Below are 13,953 nucleotides of genomic sequence, written 5' to 3'. Positions count from 1 at the left end.
CTGTGTTCCAAGCAGAATGCTACTTGACTACTCTGGATCTATAGCACACAGGTATCTGGGGTATCCAATTGGTAGTGGTAAGTTACCACGGCAAATTGCTTCACCGGGGGCTATACTATTAGCTCCAATAGCCATCGCTTATCCCCTGAGGCCGGCACTTATCAGGGATTGGTTTCACCTGCCTGAGGCAGGCAAAGCCAATTCCCCGATGTGACTTTCTTCCGCGATAAGTGCCGTGAAAATACATAGGGTCTGCAAAAAGCTGCGGACCTATGTATTTTCCCGAGGAAAACTGGGTTTTCTCACAAATTAATTTGATTAGGGAGCTTAAAAAAAAAAAACAACGGTGAAAGAACTAAAAAAATGCAAAAGCCATTTTTTTGCAGCAAATGGGTAACCCTCTATGAGTCGATGTGTCACTACTGCAGACTGCTCATGACAGCGCTCTCAATCCCATCTGTCTGTTATATAAAGGACACTATGGGGTAAATTTACTAAGGTGGGAGATTTTTAGAACTGGTGATGTTGCCCATGGCAATCAATCAGATTCTACTTACCATTAATCTAGCTGCTTCTAGCAGATAATAGATATAATCTGATTGGTTGCCATGGGCAACATCACCAGTTCTAAAAATCTCCCACCTTTAGTAAATTTACCCCTATATATCTTCCTCATAGGAAGGTTTGCATGCTTCCTGGCAAACTAGTACATGGACTATAACAGTGGTTCCTAAACTCTCCTCAAAAAGCAGTTATTGTGCAGGTTTTAAGTATATCCCATAGCTCAGCACAGATGGTTATTAATATTGAATGAGGTACGAATTAAGTCACCTGTGGCCAAGCATGGCTATACTTAAAACCTGGACAGTTAGAGCTCTTTGAGGACAGACTGTTTGGGAACTACAGGATTAGGGAAAGGGGGAATGGATTTCTGCACTGGGAGATTTGATATTACGCAACTGTCACCAAACCACATACAAATGTATAATTAAAGCAGAAAAGGATCAATGGGCGGTGGTGCTCCGCTGTAGTAATGTTCGTTCTAGTCTCAGAAGAGAAAAGGTACTCATTTGTTGTGGGAACTGAAGGTTAAAATTTAATATATAAGAATTCAAATATAATGCCATATTGGGATTGAGGACAACTGATAAACACACACAGGGGTTGATCAATTAGAGCCCCCCCACCCCCCGTGAATCCTTGCACTTAAATGATCTCCAGACTCATTGATTTTTTGTTACAGACCATAACACGGAATACAGGAAACTGCGAGTACGGGACAAGGGTGGGTGCAGTGGCAAATGCGGTATCCGTTCACATGGTCGACAGTCATTAGGTCGACCACTATTGGTCGACATTGACATGGTCGACATGGACACATGGTCGACACATGAAAATGGTCGACACATGAAAGGTCGACATGATTTTTTTAACTTTTTTTTTCTTTTGGGGAACTTTTCCATACTTTACGATACACGTGGACTACGATTGGAACGGTAATCTGTGCCGAGCGAAGTGGTAGCGGAGCGAAGGCACCATGCCCGAAGCATGGCGAGCGAAGCGAGCCATGCGATGGGACGCTGTGCACTAATTGGGGTTCCCAGTCACTTTACGCAAAAAACGACACCAAAAAAGTTAAAAAACTCATGTCGACCTTTTCATGTGTCGACCTTTCATGTGTCGACCATTTTCATGTGTCGGCCATGTGTCCATGTCGGCCATGTCAATGTCGACCAATAGTGGTCGACCATTCATACCGGAACCGGCAAATGCAACCCATTTTGCCCTTCCTCGAAGTGATTTGAATCAATACCACAATATGTCCTCAACAATACTACAAATTGGGCCTGATTCAAATGTTATTTCTCCCCTCCTGGCCGTCAGTGGTATTCTAATGTTACTGCAGATGAGCGCAACAAGGTAGCAAGCTGAAATGAGTGTACAAAGACCCGTTTGGGCACCCAAATGGGTTCACAACTGCGTCCATTAGTTTAGTCAGGTTTAGGTGCTTTGCGCGCCTAAACCCGACTGTACTGGGCATCAATCTCCCGTCACTTTAGACAGGAGATAGGGTGTGCGTTAACATTTGAATCCAGCCCACATTGTAGGGTGGATTTTCCTACTTTTAAATGAGTTTCCCACTATGGTGAAATCAATGTGGCAAAATAAGTATAAATAAGATTTTACTCACCGGTAAATCTATTTCTCGTAGTCCGTAGTGGATGCTGGGAACACCGTAAGGACCATGGGGAATAGCGGCTCCGCAGGAGACTGGGCACAACTAAAGAAAGCTTTAGGACTACCTGGTGTGCACTGGCTCCTCCCTCTATGACCCTCCTCCAGACCTCAGTTAGGATACTGTGCCCGGAAGAGCTGACACAATAAGGAAAGGATTTGGAATCCCGGGTAAGACTCATACCAGCCACGCCAATCACACCGTATAACTCGTGATACTATACCCAGTTAACAGTATGAAATATAACTGAACCTCTCAACAGATGGCTCAACAATAACCCTTTAGTTAACCAATAACTATATACAAGTATTGCAGACAATCCGCACTTGGGACGGGCGCCAAGCATCCACTACGGACTACGAGAAATAGATTTACCGGTGAGTAAAATCTTATTTTCTCTAACGTCCTAAGTGGATGCTGGGAACTCCGTAAGGACCATGGGGATTATACCAAAGCTCCCAAACGGGCGGGAGAGTGCGGATGACTCTGCAGCACCGAATGAGCGAACTCTAGGTCCTCCTCAGCCAGGGTATCAAACTTGTAGAATTTAGCAAATGTGTTTGACCCCGACCAAGTAGCTGCTCGGCAAAGTTGTAAAGCCGAGACCCCTCGGGCAGCCGCCCAAGAAGAGCCCACCTTCCTCGTGGAATGGGCTTTTACAGATTTAGGATGCGGCAGTCCAGCCGCAGAATGTGCAAGTTGAATCGTGCTACAGATCCAGCGAGCAATATTCTGCTTTGAAGCAGGCGCACCCAACTTGTTGGGTGCATGCAGGATAAATAGCGAGTCAGTCTTTCTGACTCCAGCTGTCCTGGAAACAAAGATTTTTAGGGCCCGGACTACGTCCAGCAACTTGGAATCCTCCAAGTCACGAGTAGCCGCAGGCACCACAATAGGCTGGTTCAAATGAAAAGCTGAAACCACCTTTGGGAGAAATTGGGGACGAGTCCTCAATTCCGCCCTATCCATATGGAAAATCAGATAAGGGCTTTAACATGATAAAGCCGCCAATTCTGACACACGCCTGGCCGAAGCCAAGGCCAACAGCATGACCACTTTCCACGTGAGATATTTTAAATCCACGGTTTTAAGTGGTTCAAACCAATGTGACTTTAGGAAATTCAACACCACGTTGAGATCCCAAGGTGCCACTGGAGGCACAAAAGGGGGCTGAATATGCAGCACTCCCTTAACAAATGTCTGAACTTCAGGTAGTGAAGCCAGTTCTTTCTGGAAGAAAATCGATAGAGCTGAAATCTGGACCTTAATGGAACCCAATTTTAGGCCCATAGTCACCCCTGACTGTAGGAAGTGCAGAAAACGGCCCAGCTAAAATTCCTCCGTTGGGGCCTTCCTGGCCTCACACCACGCAACATATTTTCGCCATATGCGGTGATAATGGTTTGCGGTCACTTCTTTCGTAGCTTTAATCAGCGTAGGGATGACTTCCTCCGGAATGCCCTTTTCCTTCAGGATCCGGCGTTCAACCGTCATGCCGTCAAACGCAGCCACGGTAAGTCTTGGAACAGACAGGGCCCCTGCTGCAGCAGGTCCTGTCTGAGCGGCAGAGGCCATGGGTCCTCTGAGATCATTTCTTGAAGTTCCGGGTACCAAGCTCTTCTTGGCCAATCCGGAACAATGAGTATAGTTCTTACTCCTCTTCGCCTTATTATCCTCAGTACCTTGGGTATGAGAGGAAGAGGAGGGAACACATAAACCGACTGGTACACCCACGGTGTCACTAGAGCGTCCACAGCTATTGCCTGAGGGTCTCTCGACCTGGCGCAATATCTTTCTAGCTTTTTGTTGAGGCGGGACGCCATCATGTCCACCTGTGGCCGTTCCCAGCGATTTACAATCAGCTGAAAGACTTCTGGATGAAGTCCCCACTCTCCCGGGTGGAGGTCGTGCCTGCTGAGGAAGTCTGCTTCCCAGTTGTCCACTCCCGGAATGAACACTGCTGACAGTGCTAACACGTGATTTTCCGCCCATCGGAGAATCCTTGTGGCTTCTGCCATCGCCGTCCTGCTTCTCGTGCCGCCCTGTCGGTTTACATGGGCGACCGCCGTGATGTTGTCTGACTGGATCAGTATCGGCTGGTTTTGAAGCAGGGGTCTTGCCTGACTTAGGGCATTGTAGATGGCCCTTAGTTCCAGAATATTTATGTGTAGGGAAATCTCCTGGCTTGACAATAGCCCTTGGAAGTTTCTTCCCTGTGTGACTGCCCCCCAGCCTCGAAGGCTGGCATCCGTGGTCACCAGGACCCAGTCCTGTATGCCGAATCTGCGGCCCTCCAGAAGATGAGCACTCTGCAGCCACCACAGCAGAGACACCCTGGTCCTTGGAGACAGGGTTATCAGCCGATGCATCTGAAGATGGGATCCGGACCACTTGTCCAACAGATCCCACTGAAAGATTCTTGCATGGAACCTGCCGAATGGAATTGCTTCGTAGGAAGCTACCATTTTTCCCAGGACTCGCGTGCAGTGATGCACCGAGACCTGTTTTGGTTTCAGGAGATCTCTGACTAGAGACGACAACTCCTTGGCTTTCTCCTCCGGGAGAAACACCCTTTTCTGGTCTGTGTCCAGAACCATCCCCAGAAACAGTAGACGTGTCGTAGGAACCAGCTGTGACTTTGGAATATTCAGAATCCAACCGTGCTGTTGTAGCACCTCCCGAGATAGTGCTACCCCGACCAACAACTGCTCCCTGGACCTCGCCTTTATAAGGAGATCGTCCAAGTATGGGATAATTTAAAACTCCCTTTTTCCGAAGGAGTATCATCATTTCGGCCATTACCTTGGTAAATACCCTCGGTGCCGTGGACAGACCAAATGGCAACGTCTGGAATTGGTAATGACAGTCCTGTACCACAAATCTGAGGTACTCCTGGTGAGGAAGGTAAATGGGGACATGTAGGTAAGCATCCTTGATGTCCAGTGATACCATGTAATCTCCTTCCTCCAGGCTTGAAATAACCGCCCTGAGCGATTCCATCTTGAACTTGAACCTTTTTATATAGGTGTTCAAGGATTTCAAATTTAAAATGGGTCTCACCGAACCGTCCGGTTTTGGTACCACAAACATTGTGGAATAGTAACCCCTTCCTTGTTGAAGGAGGGGTACTTTGACTATCACCTGCTGCGAATACAGCTTGTGAATTGCCTCCAGCACTGCCTCCCTGTCCGGGGGAGCTGTTGGCAAGGCAGATTTGAGGAAACGGCGAGGGGGAGACGTCTCGAATTCCCCTGAGATACAACTTGTAGAATCCAGGGATCCACCCGTGAGCGAGCCCACTGGTCGCTGAAGTTCTTGAGACGGGCCCCCACCGTACCTGGCTCCGCCTGTGGAGCCCCAGCGTCATGCGGTGGACTTAGAGGAAGCGGGGAGGGCTTTTGTTCCTGGGAACTGGCCATATGCTGCAGCTTTTTTCCTCTACCTCTGCCTCTGGGCAGAAAGGACGCGCCTTTAACCCGCTTGCCTTTCTGGGGCCGAAAGGACTGTACCTGATAATACGGTGCTTTCTTTGGCTGTGAGGGAACATGGGGTAAAAATGCTGACTTCCCAGCTGTCGCTGTGGAAACGAGGTCCGAGAGACCATCCCCAAACAACTCCTCACCCTTGTAAGGCAAAACTTCCATGTGCCTTTTAGAATCTGCATCCCCTGTCCACTGCCGAGTCCATAAACCCCTCCTGGCAGAAATGGACATTGCACTTATTTTAGATGCCAGCCGGCAAATATCCCTCTGTGCATCTCTCATGTATAAGACTGCATCTTTAATATGCTCTATGGTTAGCAATATAGTGTCCCTGTCTAAGGTATCAATATTTTCTGACAGGGAATCTGACCACGCAGCTGCAGCACTGCACATCCATGCTGAAGCAATAGCTGGTCTCAGTATAATACCTGAGTGTGTATAAACAGACTTCAGGATAGCCTCCTGCTTCCTATCAGCAGGCTCCTTTAGGGCGGCCGTGTCCGGAGACGGTAGTGCCACCTTCTTTGACAGGCGTGTGAGCGCTTTATCTACCCTAGGGGATGTCTCCCAACGTGACCTATCCTCTGGCGGGAAAGGGTACGCCATTAGTAACTTTTTAGAAATTACTAGTTTCTTATCGGGGGAAGCCCACGCTTCTTCACACACTTCATTTAATTCATCAGAAGGGGGAAAAACCACTGGTAGTTTTTTCTCCCCAAACATAATACCCTTTTTTGTGGTACCTGGGGTAATATCAGAAATGTGCAACACATTTTTCATTGCCGTAATCATGTAACGTGTGGCTCTATTGGAATGTACACTAGTCTCATCGTCGACACTGGAGTCAGTAACTGTGTCGACATCTGTGTCTGCCATCTGAGGTAGCGGGCGTTTTAGAGCCCCTGATGGCTTTTGAGACGTCTGGGCAGGCACGGGCTGAGAAGCCGGCTGTCCCACATCTGATATGTCGTCAAACCTTTTATGTAAGGAGTTGACACTGTCGCGTAATTCCTTCCACATATCCATCCACTCAGGTGTCGACCCCGCAGGGGGTGACATCACATTTATCGGCACCTGCTCCGCCTCCACATAAGCCTCCTCATCAAACATGTCGACACAGCCGTACCGACACACCGCACACACACAGGGAATGCTCTGACTGAGGACAGGACCCCGCAAAGCCCTTTGGGGAGACAGAGAGAGAGTATGCCAGCACACACCAGAGCGCTATATAAAACAGGGATACACACTACACAGTGATTTTACCCCTTATAGCTGCTTATATATCACAGATTGCGCCTAAATTTAGTGCCCCCCCTCTCTTTTTTACCCTATGTAGTCTGGAACTGCAGGGGAGAGCCTGGGGAGCGATCCTTCCAGCGGAGCTGTGAGGGAAAATGGCGCCAGTGTGCTGAGGGAGATAGCCCCGCCCCTTTTCCGGCGGGCTTCTCCCGCTTTTTTTATACAGTTATGGCAGGGGATTTTACACATATATAGTCTTAAAGGCTAAATTATGTGTTAATTTGCCAAGTACGGTACTTATATTGCAGCCCAGGGCGCCCCCCCCCCAGCGCCCTGCACCCATCAGTGACCGGAGTATGTGGTGTGCCTGGGGAGCAATGGCGCACAGCTGCAGTGCTGTGCGCTACCTTAATGAAGACCGAAGTCTTCTGCCGCCGATTTCCAGGAACGTCTTCTTACTTCTGGCTCTGCTAGGGGGACGGCGGCGCAGCTCCGGGACCGGACGACCGAGGCTGGACCTGTGTTCGATCCCTCTGGAGCTAATGGTGTCCAGTAGCCTAGAAGCCCAAGCTAGCTGCAAGCAGGTAGGTTCGCTTCTCTCCCCTAGGTCCCTCGTAGCAGTGAGTCTGTTGCCAGCAGATCTCACTGAAAATAAAAAACCTAAATATTACTTTCTTTCTAAGAGCTCAGGAGAGCCCCTAGTGTGCATCCAGCTCGGCCGGGCACATAATTCTAACTGAGGTCTGGAGGAGGGTCATAGAGGGAGGAGCCAGTGCACACCAGGTAGTCCTAAAGCTTTCTTTAGTTGTGCCCAGTCTCCTGCGGAGCCGCTATTCCCCATGGTCCTTACGGAGTTCCCAGCATCCACTTAGGACGTTAGAGAAAACATATACAATATATGGGGGCAGATTCAGAGGTGGACGCAGAAGCATCTACTGGGGGTCGCCCATCTGCGACTTTATACAAATGCCACAACAAAGTCCTTCCCTGGTGTACCTCAGTCTGTCTGAATGTGGAAGGACTGAGAGCCCACTTGCAGCATCCATAATAACGGTCATGCAGATTGGTGTCTTTAGATGCATCATTGAAACTTGTACCAGTTTTCGGCAGGTGTAGTTCTCCACCCAAGTATGGGCTGCTGAGTGAGCATCTGTGTACACAACCACTTTCACCAACACACCAAAGACACTCCAGTAACATGCATCGTCCCCATGCCTGTGCTAAAACACATCACAGGAAATCCCACTACATATTCATTACATGTCTGTGCATCCCACTACATATTCATTACACGTCTGTGCATCCCACTACATATTCATTACACGTCTGTGCATCCCACTACATATTCATTACACGTCTGTGCATCCCACTACATATTCATTACACGCCTGTGCATCCCACTACATATTCATTACATGTCTGTGCATCCCACTACATATTCATTACACGTCTGTGTATCCCACTACATATTCATTACACGTCTGTGCATCCCACTACATATTCATTACACATGTCTGTGCATCTGAAATGTGCAGTAGCAAACAAAAGTGCTCCACTACATACAACAGTGACAGTGCAAACACCTCATGTCTGAATCAGGCCCACAATGTGGAACATGTCTGCACTGTAACAGGCTGTGTAACATATGTATGAAATCTTCTTACACCAATCTTTAAATCCATGGCTGGCCAGGTATTACAGTTACATAAACTGGCTGCTTAACCTACTCCTCTCCACACTATAGGGCCCTACACACTGCCGATTGGCTGCCAAGGTGCCTGACGGCCGACCCGGTGGCGGGGGGAAGTGAAGAAACCCCGTCACCCGGCCCCATAGCCCTGCATGCTAATATGGACAATATTGTCCATATTGGCTTGCAGGCATAAACGAGCCAGCACCCACGATGAATGAGCGTGGGGCCGCGCATCGTTCATCGTTGGCGCATACACACTGAAAGATATGAACGATATCTCGTTCATTAATGAACAACATCGATCATATCTTTCAGTGTAATCGGCCAGTGTGTAGGGCCCATATTTATTAAAAAATAGTGGCATCTGTGTTTCTTTAGCTTTACAACCATTTGAAAACATGTACCACTTTAAAGGCCCTCTGTATAATGGTTTGTAGAGTAGTATACCTAGGTATATTCGGGCGCTGTAGACGTGAGGTGGTTTGCTAAGCAGCTGTATTAAACACAGGGGAAGTCACTCCCACAATTTAGAACCAACAGAAAAAAGAAGACTGCGCTAAATAGTAAATTTGTATAGTACAATATGAGAGCAAATAAATATCTATAATAAAACAATTTATTACACAATTAATAACACTTAGTAAAAAACATTCATGTCACATTAAATAAAAAATTGCAAATTCATGCAGTGAATTGATAATAAGATTTTAAACCTATCTTTTTCTCCTAGTCCATAGAGGATGCTGGGGACTCCGTAAGGACCATGGGTATAGACGGGCTCCGCAGGAGACATGGGCACTATAAAGAACTTTAGAACGGGTGTGCACTGGCTCCTCCATCTATGCCCCTCCTCCAGACCTCAGTTAGAGAACTGTGCCCAGAGGAGATGGACAGTACGAGGAAAGGATTTTGGTAATCCAAGGGCAAGATTCATACCAGCCCACACCATCCACACCGTATAACATGGAATATACGCAACCAGTTAACAGTATGCAACAAAACAGTATCAGGCAAAGACTGATTTCAAGTGTAATATAACCCTTATGTAAGCAATAACTATATACAAGCCTTGCAGAAAGTAGTCCGCACTGGGACGGGCGCCCAGCATCCTCTACGGACTAGGAGAAAAAGATTTACCGGTAGGTTTAAAATCTCATTTTCTCTTACGTCCTAGAGGATGCTGGGGACTCCGTAAGGACCATGGGGTTTATACCAAAGCTCCAGACCGGGCGGGAGAGTGCGGACGACTCTGCAGCACCGACTGAGCAAACGCAAGGTCCTCATCAGCCTGGGTATCAAACTTATAGAACTTTGCAAAAGTGTTTGAACCCGACCAGGTAGCTGCTCGGCAAAGCTGTAAAGCCGAGACGCCTCGGGCAGCCGCCCAAGAAGAGCCCACCTTCCTAGTGGAATGGGCCTATACCGAATTTGGTAACGGCAATCCTGCCATAGAATGAGCCTGCTGAATTGTGTTACAGATCCAGCGAGCAATAGTCTGCTTCGAAGCAGGAGCGCCAACTTTGTTGGCTGCATACAGGACAAACAGTGCTTCTGTTTTCCTAACCCGAGCCGTCCTGGCTACATAGATTTTTAAGGCCCTGACTACATCAAGGGACTTGGAGTCCTCCAAGTCACCCGTAGCCACAGGCACCACAATAGGTTGGTTCATATGAAACGATGAAACCACCTTGGGCAAAAATTGAGGACGAGTCCTCAACTCCGCTCTATCCACATGGAAAATCACATAGGGGCTCTTGTGAGACAAGGCCGCCAATTCGGACACCCGCCTCGCAGATGCCAAGGCCAACAACATGACCACCTTCCAAGTGAGAAACTTTAATTCAACCGTCTGAAGCGGTTCAAACCAGTGAGAGTTTAGAAACCGTAATACCACGTTAAGGTCCCATGGTGCCACTGAGGGCACAAAAGGAGGCTGGATGTGCAGCACTCCCTTTACAAAAGTCTGGACTTCTGGGAGAGAAGCCAATTCCTTCTGAAAGAATATAGATAGGGCCGAAATCTGTACCTTAATGGAGCCTAACTTCAGGCCCATATCCACTCCTGTCTAAAGAAAGTGGAGAAAACGGCCCAGATGGAAATCCTCCGTAGGAACATTTTTGGCTTCACACCAAGAAACATACTTCCTCCAGATACGGTGATAATGTTTCGCCGTCACCTCCTTTCTAGCTTTTATCAGCGTAGGGATGACTTCTTCCGGAATACCTTTCCCAGCTAGGATTCGTGTTCAACCGCCATGCCGTCAAACGTAACCGCGGTAAGTCTTGGAACACGCAGGGCCCCTGCTGTAACAGGTCCTCCCTGAGAGGAAGAGGCCACGGATCTTCTGTGAGCATTTCCTGAAGATCTGAGTACCAGGCCCTTCGAGGCCAATCTGGAACAATGAGTATTGTCTGCACTCTTTTTCATCTTATGATTCTCAATATTTTTGAGAGGAAGAGGAGGGAACACATAGACCGACTGAAACACCCATGGTGTCACCAGGGCGTCCACCGTTACTGCCTGAGGGTCCCTTGACCTGGCACAATACCTCCGAAGCTTCTTGTTGAGGCGTGACGCCATCATGTCTATTTGAGGAATTCCCCAAAGACTTGTTATCTCTGCAAAAACTTCTTGATGAAGTCTCCACTCTCCTGGATGGAGATCATGCCTGCTGAGGAAGTCTGCTTCCCAGTTGTCCACTCCTGGAATGAAGACTGCTGACAGAGCGCTTACGTGATTTTCCGCCCAGCGAAGAATCCTGGTGGCTTCCGCCATTGCCACTCCGCTCCTTGTCCCGCCTTGGCGGTTTACATGAGCCACTGCTGTGACGTTGTCTGATTGAACCAGAACCGGTAGGTCACGAAGAAGATTCTACGCTTGTCGTAGGCCGTTGTATATGGCCCTCAATTCCAGTACGTTGATGTGCAGACAAGCCTCGCTTGACCATAGTCCCTGAAAATTTGTTCCTTGTGTGACTGCTCCCCATCCTCGGAGGCTCGCGTCCGTGATTATCAGAACCCAGTCTTGAATGCCGAACCTGCGACCCTCTAGAACAGGCATTCCCAACCACGGTCCTCAAGGCACACCAACAGTGCAGGTTTTAGTGATATCCAGGCTTCAGCACAGATGGTTAAATCAAAATAACTGAGGTACTAATTAAGTCACCTGTGTTCAAGCCTGGATATCACTAAAACCTGCACTGTTGGTGTGCCTTGAGGACCGCGGTTGGGAATGCCTGCTCTAGAAGGTGAGCACTCTGCAGCCACCACAGGAGAGACACCCTGGCCCTGGGGGACAGGCTTATCTTCTGATGTATTTGTAGATGGTACCCGGACCACTTGTCCAGAAGGTCCCACTGAAATGTCCTCGCATGAAACCTGCCGAAGGGGATGGTCTCGTAGGCTGCCACCATTTTCCCCAGAACTCAAGTGCATTGATGAACAGACACTCTTTTTGGTTTTAGCAGGTCTCTGACCATGTTCTGGAGGTCTTGGGCTTTTTCCATTGGGAGACAAACCCTCTTCTGTTCCGTGTCCAGAATCATGCCTAGGAATGATAGTCGAGTCGTTGGAATCAACTGTGACTTTGGCAGATTTAGAATCCAACCGTGCTGTTGTAGCACTCTCAGGGAGTGCGACACGCTTTTCAGCAATTGATCTCTCGATCTCGCTTTTATCAGGAGATCGTCCAAGTACGGGATAATTGTGACTCCCTGCCTGCACAGGAGCACCATCATCTCCGCCATCACCTTGGTGAAAATCCTCGGGGCAGTAGAAAGCCCAAACGGCAATGTCTGAAACTGGTAATGACAGTCCTGTACAGCGAATCTCCTTTATGTCTAGTGACACCATAAAATCCCCCCCTTCCAGACTGGAGATCACTGCCCGGAGCGATTCCATCTTGAATTTGAACTTTTTCAAGTACAGGTTTAGGGATTTTAGATTTAAAATGGGTCTGACCGAGCCACCCGGCTTCGGGACCACGAACAGGGTTGAATAGTACCCTTTCCCCTGTTGGACTAGGGGAACCTTGATAATCACCTGCTGTTGACACAGCTTTTGAATTGCAGCTAACACTACTGCCCTCTCTGGGGGAGAAGCTGGCAAGGCCGACTTGAAAAATCGTCGAGGGGGCACCTCTTCGAATTCCAGTTTGTAGCCTTGGGATACAATTTCCATCGCCCAAGGATTCACGTCTGACAGAACCCAGACCTGGCTGAAGAGTCGAAGGCGTGCCCCCACCAGTGCGGACTCCCTCAGTGGAGCCCCAGCGTCATGCAGTGGATTTAGTAGAAGCCGGGGAGGACTTCTGTTCCTGGGAACTAGCCGAAGCAGGCGTTCTTTTCCCTCTACCCTTACCTCTGGCGAGGAAGGATGAGCCCCGACCTCTTCTGGACTTATGCGACCGAAAGGACTGCATCTGATATTGCGGAGTTTTCTTTTGCTGCGGGGGAACAAAAGGCAAAAAAGTAGATTTACCCGCGGTAGCTGTGGAAACCAGGTCCGCGAGACCGTCCCCGAATAAAACTTCACCTTTGTAAGGTAAAACCTCCATATGCCTCTTTGAGTCGGCATCACCCGTCCATTGGCAGGTCCACAGGGCTCGCCTAGCAGAAATTGCCATGGCGTTGGCTCTCGAACCTAGCAGCCCAACGTCTCTTTGAGCGTCTCTCATATATAAGACTGCGTCTTTATTTTATTGACCTTAGGTCACATTAGTATCCCTATCTAGGGTATCAATGTCAGCTGACAAGGTATCTGTCCAAGCTGCAACTGCGCTACATACCCATGCCGATGCTATTGCCGGTCTGAGTAAAGCACCCGTATGCGTATAAATAGATTTTAAGGTAGTTTACGGTCTGCGATCAGCAGGATCCTTGAGGGCTGCCGTGTCTGGAGACGGTAGCGCCACCTTCTTGGACAAGCGCGTTAAAGCCTTGTCTACCCTGGGCGAGGATTCCCACCGTACCCTGTCCTGTGCAGGGAAAGGATACGCCATAAGAATCAGTTATTTGTCTGGAATTTCCCAAGCTTTTTCAAATAACTCGTTCAGCTCATGAGATGGGGGAAAGGTTACCTCAGGTTTCTTTTCCTTATACATGCGCACCCTCGTGTCAGGGACAGAGGGGTCATCTGTGATATGTAAAACATCTTTTATTGCAATAATCATATGAATACTTTTGGCCACCCTTGGGTGTAACCTTGCATCATCGTACCGACACTGGAGTCAGAATCCGTGTCGGTATCAGTGTCTGCTACTTGGGATAGAGAACGTTTTTGAGACCCTGAAGGGCCCTGTGA

The sequence above is a fragment of the Pseudophryne corroboree genome, chromosome 2, assembly GCF_028390025.1.
Source record: "Pseudophryne corroboree isolate aPseCor3 chromosome 2, aPseCor3.hap2, whole genome shotgun sequence".
NCBI classification, from domain to species: Eukaryota; Metazoa; Chordata; class Amphibia; order Anura; family Myobatrachidae; genus Pseudophryne; species Pseudophryne corroboree.
The sequence above is the reverse complement of the archived record's forward strand: the minus strand, read 5'-3'. Positions refer to the sequence as shown.